The following is an 11,701-nucleotide window of genomic DNA, read 5'->3' as shown; positions in this document are numbered from 1 at the left end:
TGGTGAGAGGACCCGTTGCCTGCAGCGGGGATGTGGGGGCGGATGTCGGGGGACAGACAGCCTGGCCCCTTGGGGGCCTCCTGGCTCGGCACACAGGGCATGGCCACACCAGGCAGGGCAGCTGGTCGCAGGGCAGCTGGGAGGCCGGCCTGGCTTATTTTATATCACATTTTATTTTTTAAGTATATTTTTATTGATTTCAAAGAGGGAGGGAGAGAAAGAAACATCAATGATGACAGAGAATTATTGATAAGCTGCCTCCTGGAATCAAATGAAACAGGGGTCAGGGTACGATTCCCGTTCAGGGCACAGGCCCGGGTTGGGGGCTCGACCCAGTGGGGGGCGTGCAGGAGGCAGCCGATCAGTGATTCTCTCCCATCACTGATGTTTCTCTCTCTCTCCCTCTCCCTTCCTCTCTGACATCAATGAAAATATATTTTTTTAAAAGATGGTAAATGCTATGTTATGTGTGTTTTACCACAATTTAACAAACAAACAAACAAACAAACAAACAAACAAAAAACACAAGAAAAGTGTCCTGTCTCTAAGGTCAGGAGAGGGAGGCTGTGGAAGAAAGTGAAGTAACTCAGGCAGCGCCCTCGCGAGGTGGGCATAGCAGGTGCCCAGGAAATGATGGGGATCGTGAGGGTCCATAAGGCGAGGATGGTGGGTGAGCGGGTAATTCGTGGGGAGATGGGTGTTTCTCCTCCAGGGAAAGCTTTCGGGGGGACGGAGGGGGCGAGTATGTTGGGAGAATTCGGCAAGACTTCTGTGCTGAGTACCCTGGGCGGGTGTCAGGGCGTGGGACTGATGACACCCCCCGCCCCCCGCCCCCCACAACGGCCTGCAAACGCGTCCGTTAGCCATCGCTCTGGCAGGAGCAGCGCCCAGCAGGCCCCTGGCAGGAGAGCATCTGCTGCCCCGAGCGGCCCCTCAGCCCTAATCCGGTTAGCAAGCGGCGTGCATGCGGCGGGATGAGCTCGCTGTCCCCGGCAGGACGCAGACCCCACCGAGCGGGCACCGTTAGGCACGTTGGGAGGGGAGCAGGGCGGGCGAGGCCAGCGGAGGGCGTGTGGTCCGAGGCCTGCCCAGACGGGCGGGTCAGCTCCCACACCCACAGGAGCAGCCGGATCAGCGCCTCCCTCTCCACCACCTGCTCCCGGGTCGCCGTCCAGGTCGCTCACACAGCCTGTAGGAGGCACGGTCTTGTTGATTCTCACGGCCACCCTGCTCCCCTCCCAGCATGCCTCAGGGTGTCCTTAAGTTCCTTGCTCATTTGGCTTTGAGCTGACAGACCCAGAGCGCCTTTTTAATTTTTTAATACTTTTTTTATTAATTTCAGAGAGGAAGGGAGAGGGGGAGAGAGAGAAACAGCAGTGACGAGAGAGAATCATGGATCGGCTGCCCCCTGCACGCCCCACACTGGGGATCAAGCCCGCAACCCGGGCCTGTGCCCTTGAGTGGGACTCAACCGTGGCCTCCTGGCTCACAGGTCGACGCTCAGCCACTGAGCCACGCTGACTGGGCATTACCTTCATTTTACGGAGGAAGGAAGAGGTCAGATCGGTACCCGCACAGCCCACACCGACACCTCCATGGAAGTCCTCGTCCCAGCAGCCCCTGCCAGGCACCGCGAGGCCAGGCCCAGGGGCAGCACCGCGGGCTCCGTCTCCAGCCTGCTGCTGCCCCCGCCACCCGCCCCGGGGTTTCTGGGTGCGTTTCCCCCGAGACTCACAGACTCCTCGCTGCCTTGGTTTGGGGACCTGGGGGTTTAGCTGAACTGTAATCGTGTTTGTCTCCTGGAAAGTCTGATTCAAAGAGAGAGTGCTACTAGAGCTGGCCAGCGCCGGGCGGGGCTGCCGGGGGCGACTCCGCGGGCTGTCACTGGGGGCCAGTTCCCAGGTCACCAACCGGCTTCTCCAACAATGAGGTCTGCATCCTACACGACAGCTTGTTGGTGTATATGGAATGGGTCCTGACCTCCTTAGCATGGAACCAAGACCCCTGTGTGCAGTATTACTTCCCTTCCCTCTTACACAGTGGTTCTCAACCTTCTGGCCCTTTAAATACAGTCCCTCACGTAGTGACCCAACCATAAAATTATTCTCGTTGCTACTTCATAACTGTCATGTTGCTACTGTGATGAATCGTCATGTAAATATCTGATATGCAGGATGGTCTTAGGCGACCCCTGTGACAGGGTCGTTCGACCGCCAAAGGGGTCGCGACCCACAGGTTGAGAACCGCTGCTCTTACAGAAAAGTATGACGTATCCAGAACAGAAGAGGAGGAAAAAAATAAAACCTCAGGGACAAGATGTTCAATCCTCAGTCTGTTTCATGAAGCAAACCATCAGCAACGCCTGTGGGGCCGCTGGACTGACCCATGCGATTGCCAACAACGAAGACAAGATGCGTTTTGAACCTGGATCCACCTCGAAAAAGTCCCTGGAGGCACCCGTGTCCATGAGCCCTGAAGAGCCAGCCAGGCGCCTGGAGAGCGAGGGTGCTACTCGAGCCACCCGTGAGACCAGCGCCCATGAAGGTCGGCCCGAGGCACCGAACACAGACGAGAAAGCAGACCTTCCTTTTATTGCCTTCGTTCACGTCGATGGGCCTCCCTGCGAGTTGGACGGACGGAAGCCATTTCCAATGAACCGCGCTGGAGCTGGCGCTGAGACGTTATGAGAGGGGGCCATCGAAGTTTGCGAGAAGTTTATGGAACGTGGCCCTGATGGACTGAGATTCAGTGCGATGGCTCTTTCGGCAGCAAAGTCTGTCAATAATGGAAACACCAAGTACTGTATTATTTGTAACAAAGATTTAATTTCTGCTGCCATACACTAACTCAAAGATTTTGATGTTTTCATTAACCTGACTGATTAAACTTTATGTGAATTAAACTTTGGGGGAAAAAAAGAGAACGCTACTTATTCTGCTGACTTCAGGAGCTTTAACCTGATCACTATTTTATTTGTGCATTCCTCTTATTTTAACATGCATATATTATTTATAGCTCACACATCCTTATATAGTATAATATTTATATATTAAAATGTTGCTATATTAAAATAGTATTACTGTCATATTTTAGAAAATTTCATTTTGTTGTGTTTTATCTTAGAAAACATTAGTTCATGACAAAAGAAAACATCAGTTCATGACACCAAAAGTATAGAGTAAGAATCCTCCAGCCCTGGCAGGCATGTTCAGTGGTTAGAGCATTGGCCTGTACCCTGGAGGGTCTCAGGTTCGATTCCTGGTCAAGGGCATGTACCTGGGCTGCAGGTCCAATCCCCACCCCCAGTTGGGGTGCGTGTGGGAAGCAACCAATCAATCTGTCTCTGTCACATTGCTGTCTCTCTCTCCTTCTCTCTCTCTCTCTCCCCCCTCTCTCTTTCTCTCTCTGTCTCCTCTCTCCCCCCTTCCACTCTTTAAAAAAATCAATGGAAAAATATCCTCTCTTCTTCAGTGAGGATTAAAAAAAAGAAAAAGGATCCTCCAAAGTCTTCATTATTGGTTGTTACATAAAGTTTTACTCTACCCTTCAACCACCCAGAAAAGGCTTTTTTAATTTTTGGTGTTATATATAACAACCACAATTCTGGGCGGGGGGGAGCATGTCTCCTTCCCTGTAAGGTTATATATATTGTGCATATCTACATAATAAAAACCCAGTGGTTGTAACGCAGTAACCACCAAAGACCGGTCACCAGGAGGCTGCGTGCGGGTGAGGTGAGTGCGGGTGGGCGGGGCCATGCAATTCTTCGTGCTGGGCTTCTATTATATATAATTATATTAGAGGCCCGGTGCATGAAATTTGTGCACTGGTAGGGTCCCTAGCGGCTGCCAGCTGCTGGCCGTGGCCTCCCTCCCTTCCCCCGGCCGGCCCCGCCCCCTGGTCGAACTCCCCAACAGCCTCTCAGTCAAGGGGACAATTTGCATACTACGCTTTTATTATATAGGATGATATCGTGTCTGTGTATTGTACATGAAGCAAAATAACATGTTTTGAATATTTAAGTGAAAATGAGAATTCACACACCTTCAGGCCCCAGAGCACCTCCTAGCTCAGGTTCCACCGCACGTGGGTCCTGGCGCCCCGAGACACGCCCGCGCTGGGCTGGGACTCGGGGAACTGTAGGAAGTGCCCGCTCAGTGCCTCGGCCTGGCCAGTTGCTCTGGAATTACTGGGCTGGGCGGCTACTTCCGTCTTAGCCCTTCACACCCACAAACTGTGGGGTCGGGCATTACCTGTGTGTGTGCATGTGTGCACCTGTGTGTGTGTGTGTGTGTGTGTGTGTGTGTGTGTAAATATGCCTCTGACTTTCCAAAGGAAAAGAGCAGCAGTTTCTGTGAGTTTAACGGAAGGTTCCGGAGAGGAGACGGAAGGTGGGGAGGTGGATGGACGCTGGGGGTTGCCGCGGGCACAAGGCTGTCCGGGAGCGGAGCTGGGAGGCAGGTGCCCGGGGCCCAGGTGCCCGATGCCCAGGTGCCCGGTTCCCGGGGCCCAGGTGCCCGGTGCCTGGTGCCCAGGCACCCAGGCCTCTGCCTCTCAGCTGCAGCTCACACTGGGTTTCCACGCGCGGGCGGGGCAGGGGTGTGCATTCATCGTGACAACGTGACCCACTGAGAATATTTTGCCCAAAAGAAAAGAAAGGAAAGAAACTCCCACAGCGATGCAGGCGCGTCGCCCTGGCCTGTGGGTGCTTTTGACACACGGCCGGCCGTCTTTCCAAGGCTGGCAGCGGAAATAGAAGCCCCGGGTGAGCGGGTGAGGACTCTGTGCTCGGCCCCCGTGGTCAGAGGCGGGGGTCTGCGCCCCCGGTTCTCACCGAGACTTCTTGCCCCAAACACAGGCCTGAACCGCAGCACGCAGCCCCGGAGCCTGCTGTTCTCCGTCTGCCCTCGTTACCGGGCCGCTGGTCCCCGGCAAACAGTGGCTGTTCCAGCCTAACGAGGGGCCCTGAGCGATTCCTCGGAGGACAGGCCCCGCCGGGAGGGCGCTGGGCCGGGCGGGCAGGGGCGGTGGAGCGCGGCCTCATGTGCCTAATCGCCCATAAATGTCATTAAGTTGAGAAACGTTTTCCACCAAATTAGCTCTGCCGCCTGGCGTCCAATTAGCGGGAGGAGCTGGGAGGGAGCCCCGACCGGCGCTCAGGGACACGTGGTTGGGGCGGCTTCGGGCTGGAACCGGGGGGAGCCGGGTGTGGAGACTCAGACCCGGGCCTGAGCCCCACCATTAAGCCTGTCCCGGTGCCCAGACGTCGCAGCCGCCCCAGGCGTGTGAGCTGGTCCCCCCGGACCCGCTGCGCCCACAGGAGGGTTGTGGGGACAGGAGAGACGGCGTCGCCCAACGTCTGTGGCAGAAATTCTGGGAGCGATGCGTTCAGGAGGATGGGCTCCATTTTTGCTCTTCTTCAAAACGTAAGGCGAGCCCTGACTGGGTGGCCCAGTGGGTTGGGGTGTCGCTCTGGCACCGAACGGCTGTGGTCTGATTCCCGGTCCAGGTGGTGGGTACGGATGGGAGGCAGCCGATCGATGCTTCCCTCTCACACCCATGTTTCTCTCTCTCCTTCCTTCTCTCTCTAAAAATCAATATAAACAGCCCGGCTGGCAGGGCTCAGGGGTTGAGCGTCGACCTAGGAACCAGGAGGTCACGGTTCAGTTCCCGGTCAGGGCACAGGCCCAGGCTCAGCCGCCAGCTGAAGGTGCGTTTCCCGGGGAGTCGCCTGGTGAGCGCCAGGCCAGTCAAGTTAGGGGTCAGAGGGCAGGAGGGGGGACTGGGCTGGGCCCAAGGCGCAGAGAAGAAACCAACGCCAAGCGGAGGCCCCGCTGGGCTCTCCCTGGCGGGAACCTGGAAGGGGCCTGGGGACCTAGCAGGTGGGGCCGGTCACGCGGCCACGTGGATCAGGGTGGGGGGACTTTTCCTGTCCTCGCAGCATCATCTGAAAATGAGGGAAATCCTCTCTTACTTCAGGCCGGGCATCATGTTGAGCCCCGGCTAATGCTGACAGTGACCACCCTCACTCTCCACAGCCACACACAGACGTGAGGCCAACAAAACACAAGGGAGCCTTCCGGCCGCCCCAGGCCCGTCCACAGCCCGGGGGTCGACAACGCGCTGCACTGGCGCCTTCATCCGACACAAGGCTGGAGACCCGACTCTTCAATCCGGGACTCTAACCATCTGGCAACACTGCCGAGGCCAGGAGCGCCCTTTAAAGCATCTGCTGTTGTGACAACAACGTGAGGGGAAGGAGAAACCTCGATCACATGCTACTGGGACCAGCAGCGACAGCAGGAGAGACGGGGGCGGTCCCTGGTGGGTTCCTGGTCCCCCCGGCAGCCTGGCACATATGGCCGAGTAATCCACACGCCTTCCCACGCGGGCGAAGGGGCGGCCACAGGCCCCGCCCTGTGCCTGTCTCTAGGGTGCCGGGCGCTGTCGGCACCAGGTTTGTGCGGCCAGAGGAGGTGGGGGGGAGGGGAGACAGCAAATAACCAGTCTCACCCATAGCTCCCACTCCGCGGGTTACGATGGGAGGTCTGTGCCCAGCACCGAGCCCCTCCCCAGACTCCCCAGGGGGCAGGCCGTGGCCCCAGGAAATGCACGGGTCACCCTCACCCGCAGCAGCGCGGCGAGGCCCAGCCAGCGGAGACGCCCGCGTGTCTAGATCTTGGGAACCGGGGACATTCACGGGCGATGGCCTTGCGCCTGCAGGTTCAGAGCTCCACCCTGCCCACCCGCGCTCTCACAGCTCCGCCCTTTCCTGAAACTCCTGAAAGCTCACCCTGTGCCCGGCCGAGGGCTCAGGGGTTGGGCGTCGACCTAGGAGCCAGGAGGTCATGTGCGATTCCCGGTCCGGGCACAGGCCCGGGTTGTGGGCTCGATCCCCAGTGGGGGGCGTGCAGGAGGCGGCTGGTCCATGACTCTCTCTCATCATGGATGTTTCTCTCTCTCTCCCTCTCCCTTCCTCTCTGAAATCAACACAAATATAGTTTATAAAAAAACAAAAAACACGAAAGCTCAGTGAGCCCGACAGTCTCCGTCCCGTGTGGGTGGAGACGGGAATGCACGGGAGCCCTGGGACACTCGCAGTGAAACGGCGGCGCCCTGAGCACAAGCCCGGCGTGGCGCTCGCAGGTGGCTCCGGGCAGGTCTGGAGTCCAAACGCCGCGGCCGACCGTATCCTGGGTGGGGCTCCGGCCGTCGAGCTCACGTGCCCCTGGTCCTGGGGGCACCTCTCCACCCAAACACGCTGAGGAGGTGCCCGGACCCGGAGCCCCGACACAGCAGGCGGGGTCCCCGTGCCGCCCCAGCCCGTCTGCCTCTCAGAGCCGAGGGCCGGCAGGGCTGCTCCGGCCGAGCAGGTACCTGTTGACCCCCCCGCCCCCCACAGAGCCTCTGCTGCTGTCGGGGCCACACGCCTCCGGCACATCGGGTGGCCCAGCCTCATTAGCAGGGGCTGTGGGGCCTGTTAGTTAATTGAGGCCCTTCCGCCACCTGCCCTCCAGGCCGCATCTGCCCGCTAACAGCTCCTAATTGTCGTCATACGGCCGGGCCCCCACAACAGCTTGAGGACAGACCCGCCCGCGCCGGCCACGGGCAGGGCTCCCTAACCACGTCCCGGGCCAGATGTTCGGGGAGGGAGGCCCGGCGCCCACCACGAGGGCACTTGGCCGCTCGGTGCGTCCTCCGCTAATTAACGGGGCGACGGCGCTGAGGGGAGATCGGCTTCGCCTGCACAGGGACAAGCCCACGGAGAACGAGTGGCCCAGGCGCCGGGCGCGTCACTCAGAGGCAGGGCGGCCTCTCGGGGCACGTGGGAGCCAGTGCGTGCGTGTGTGCGCGTGTGTGTGCACACGTGTGTGTATGTATGTGCACTTGTGTGACTTCTCCTGTTCAGAAACCCAGCATGTGGGGGTGGCGAGCCCCGGCCCAGGCCCTGTTTCCGAGCTGGGGGAGAAGAGCTGCAGGAGTGAGGACTGGAGCTGCCGGCCCCACGGACCGCAGGAGCGAGCAAGTCAAAGGCACAGAGACTGTGAGTGAAGAGCAGGAAGACAAAGGAGCAGGCGCTGGAGCACGCACCGAGGGAGGCCTGGGGGTACATGCTACAGGGAGGAGGGGGGAGGAGGGGAAGAGGGGGGACGGGGGGGAGGGAGCTGGGGCCCCATCGGCTGTTACGAGTCAGTCTGGGCCTAAAAGGAATCAGACCGCAGTGAGTAAGACGGTAGGTGTTCTGTCCGTCTGTCTGTCTGTCCGCTCGCTTGTTGGTAACTGAGCAGAGCCCCGCAGGCTTCCCTGGGTCCCACGCCCGGCTCTCCCCACCCGTCCCCGGGACTCTCCTGGTCTCCCCGCCCAGACCTGGCAGCCGCTGTGCGGTGGTTTACTCCCTTTTCTTCTGTCTAAGGCACCCACTCACAGCGAGAACAGTTCGTAAATGTTTTTTAAGTTGATTTCAGAAAGAGGAAGGGGGAGGGAGAGGGATAGAAACATCAGTGATGAGAGAACCATGGACCGGCTGCCTCCTGCAGGCCCCCCACTGGGGACCGAGCCTGAAACCCAGCCTGTGTCCTGACGGGATGCTCAACCACTGAGCCACCTCAGCCAGGCCAGGGTGTGGTTTTTAAATAAACTAAGTTCTGGACTTAATGCCTCCCTCCCAATGTGTGTGTGTGTGTGTGTCAGAGAGAGAGAGAGAGAGAGAGAGAGAGAGAGAGCCCTGAAGTGGAAAAGGCAGGGTTAGGGGGATCGATGTCAGAATTCTCAGCTGCCAGAGGCCCCACCTGCCGACGAGGGTCCATCCCAGCCACCTCCCCGTGGCACACAGGGCGGCGGTTCAGTGACTGAGCCCCTGTCGCCGGGGCGCAGGGTCCCTTGGTCCCCCCAGGAGCCTCCCAGGGCCTCTGAGGAAGCCGGGGCGCGGCTCCTGCCGAGCTCTGATCGGGACACTTCCTTCCGGTCCCCAGGGAACAGGCACCGCACGCAAAGCCGTCAAACGTCTGTCTGCACAGGTCGCTGACCTCGGGCCCTGTGCCCGTCCCAGCTCAATCCCGCCGCACCCCACGCCCGCAGCCCACAGCCCACACCCACAGCCCACACCCCACGTCCGCAGAGGCCCTTCCCGCCTCCCCGCGCCCTCCCAGGCCCCTCGGTGTCACTCACAGCTTCCGCCGCTTCCTCCAGCCCCGAGCCGAGGGGCCTGGGCTCGGCTGCCCATTGCTGGCAGGTTTCAGAGAGAAAAAAAGCCGCCGAGGCAGGAAGAGTGGCAGCTTGACACGGCACTGTCACCGCGAACACGGCCCGCGCGTGACCCGGGCCCGCACGCCCGGCCCGGTGCCCAATCACAGCTGAGGCTGCATCTGCCGCGGCCCACGGGCCCGCGCCCTGCTGGGCACCAGCTGCCTCTGTTTATCGCCTCCTCCGCCCCCGCCAGCCCTCGCCGTCATCTGCCCGCGTCCTGTCTTTCACCGCGTCCTTCCCCCCCGCCCGTCTGCGCGGCCCCCGGTGACCAGCGCGGCGCTCTCTCTTCAAAGTCTGACCCGACAGAACCACGCGGCTCCAGGCCTGAGCAGGAGGACTGAGTCCGGCCGCACCCAGGGGACCAGAGCCAGAGGCCGGCCCGGCACCACCGCGCCCGCCGGCTGCGCTGAGACTTCCTGCTGGGGGTCCCGGCGGGCGCTGAGGGCTGTGACTTCCTGCTGGGGGTCCCGGCGGGCGCTGAGGGCTGTGACACGGGTGAAACACCCACTGTGCTGGGCACGCTGAGACTTCACGGTGAAACACCCACTGTGCTGGGCGCGGGGGGCAGGGCGGGGGGACCGATCGGAGCCAGAGTCAGCTGTCATTTCTTTCTTAAAAAAATGTGTGTGTGTGTGCATGTGTGCGCGCGCGTGTGTGTGCATGTGCGTGTGTGTGTGTGTGTGTGTGTGTGTGTGTGTTTATTGACTTCAGAGAGGAAGGGAGACAGAGAGAGACAGAAACATCAATGAGGAGAGAGAATCATGGATCGGCCGCCTCCTGCACACCCCACTCTGTGGATGGAGCCCGCAACCCGGGCCTGTGCCCTGACCAGGAATCAAACCCGGGACCTCCTGGTTCATAGTTCGACACTCAACCACTGAGCCGCACCAGCCGGGCAATTCAATTGAATTTTTATTGAGATACAACCAGGTTTCGGGCACTGCGCTGGGTGTTCGGGGTACACAGGCGCGTGAGCCAGGTTCCTGCCCGCGAGAGGCTGGCAGGGACACCAGGCAGCTTGTCCCCAGTTCATTGACGCGCAGTGTGGCAGGTGGTTCCTGTGGAAGCGCTTGGGGGCTGAGAGAAGAGTGAGGTGCTGCCGGGGTCCCAGGGGAAGGCTCCTCGGGGAGTGACACGTGAGCTGAACCTTGAAGAGTTTAAAGGAAAAGGGGGGGAGGGAAGGGGGGGTCATCCAGGAAGAGAGGAGCCCCCCACCACCAGGGTGTGCGGCCACAGACACCGTGCCGGGGCGCGGAACCGGCGGGCGGCAGCCGGTGGCCCTGCCCGGAGCTTTCTGACACGGGTGCCCGTGGCCTCAGTGGCACTTCCGTGGAGGGATATGCCCGAGTGCCACGCGTGATCTAACAAATGGGGTTTGGAAGAACAACCTGTTTACAGCCAAGCAGGGTCTGCGAGTGCTGGCTGAATGACGAGTGACGTTCTGGCTGCTCTGATGGCTTCAAAGATCCATGAGGCACATCTAGTCTTTTGAATGGAAAAGACACGCAATGAATAATGGTTGTGTGACCTTGAGCTGCTTAATCTACACACACAAACTTTAGATCATGAAAAAAAAAAAAGGGAAAGGGAACTAGGTCTCATTTATGACGGAACAGGCTGTCCCTAGTGGTTCTGGGACAACATGAGAGGTGTCCTTGGTGCTGAATGACCGACCAGGGATTCTGTCCTTCCCCCCCAACTTCGCCATTGATCAAATAGGAAGAGGAAAAGGGAGAAGGAGGAGTAGGAGTAAGAGGAGGAGGAGGAGGAAGAGGGGAGGGAGAGGGAGAGGGAGGAGGAGGAGGAGGAGGAAGAGGAAGAGGGGAGGGAGAGGGAAAGAGAGAGAGAGAGAGAATGAAGAAGAACAAGAAGAAAAAGAAGGAGGAGGAGGAGAGGGAGAGGGAGGAGGAAGAGGAGGAGGAGAAGGAGGAGGAGGAGGAGGAGCAGAAATCTGACACATGACGTATTCCTGGGGGAGGGGAGGGTGTGCTGATCAGAGAAAGTCTGGGAAGATCAAGATTCTTAAAAATAACGCCGCGGTGATGCCCAGGGGTGGGAGCGCCTGAACCGTTCAGGGCTTCCTGTGTCGTCATGGGGATTAATTAGTCAATGTCTGTGCCTAATTTTGGAGTCACTGTGAGTTAATCGTGTGTGAGGAGCTGTGACTCAGATGCTAAACGCTGTCCAGAAGGGGAAGGTGCGTGTTAGGGTTCCTGAGGGCTGGGACCTCCGTCCATGGATGGTCACACCCCGAGAGCACCCTCCTTTTGGACAATGTTGAGTGGCATCTTGTCAAAATGTGCTGCCGAGTTTTTGCTAAAGATCATTAGGTTATGCCCTGTCCGGTTTGGCTCGGTGGATAGAGCGTCGGTCTGCGGACTGGGGGGTCCCAGGTTCGATTCCGGTCAAGGGCATGTACCTCGGTTGCAGGCACATCCCCCAGTGGGTGGTGTGC

At 59.3% G+C, this 11,701-nt stretch overlaps 1 pseudogene; it reads left to right on the top strand.

Moving 5' to 3' along the window:
* Positions 1 to 1,872: 1,872 nt before the first annotated feature.
* LOC102419687 overlaps positions 1,873 to 11,701 on the top strand; it is a 10,831-nt pseudogene continuing 1,002 nt past the window's right edge.

This window comes from Myotis lucifugus, unplaced genomic scaffold (assembly GCF_000147115.1).
Source record: "Myotis lucifugus unplaced genomic scaffold, Myoluc2.0 scaffold_1348, whole genome shotgun sequence".
NCBI lineage: Eukaryota > Metazoa > Chordata > Mammalia > Chiroptera > Vespertilionidae > Myotis > Myotis lucifugus.
The sequence above is the reverse complement of the archived record's forward strand: the minus strand, read 5'-3'. Positions and strand labels throughout refer to the sequence as shown.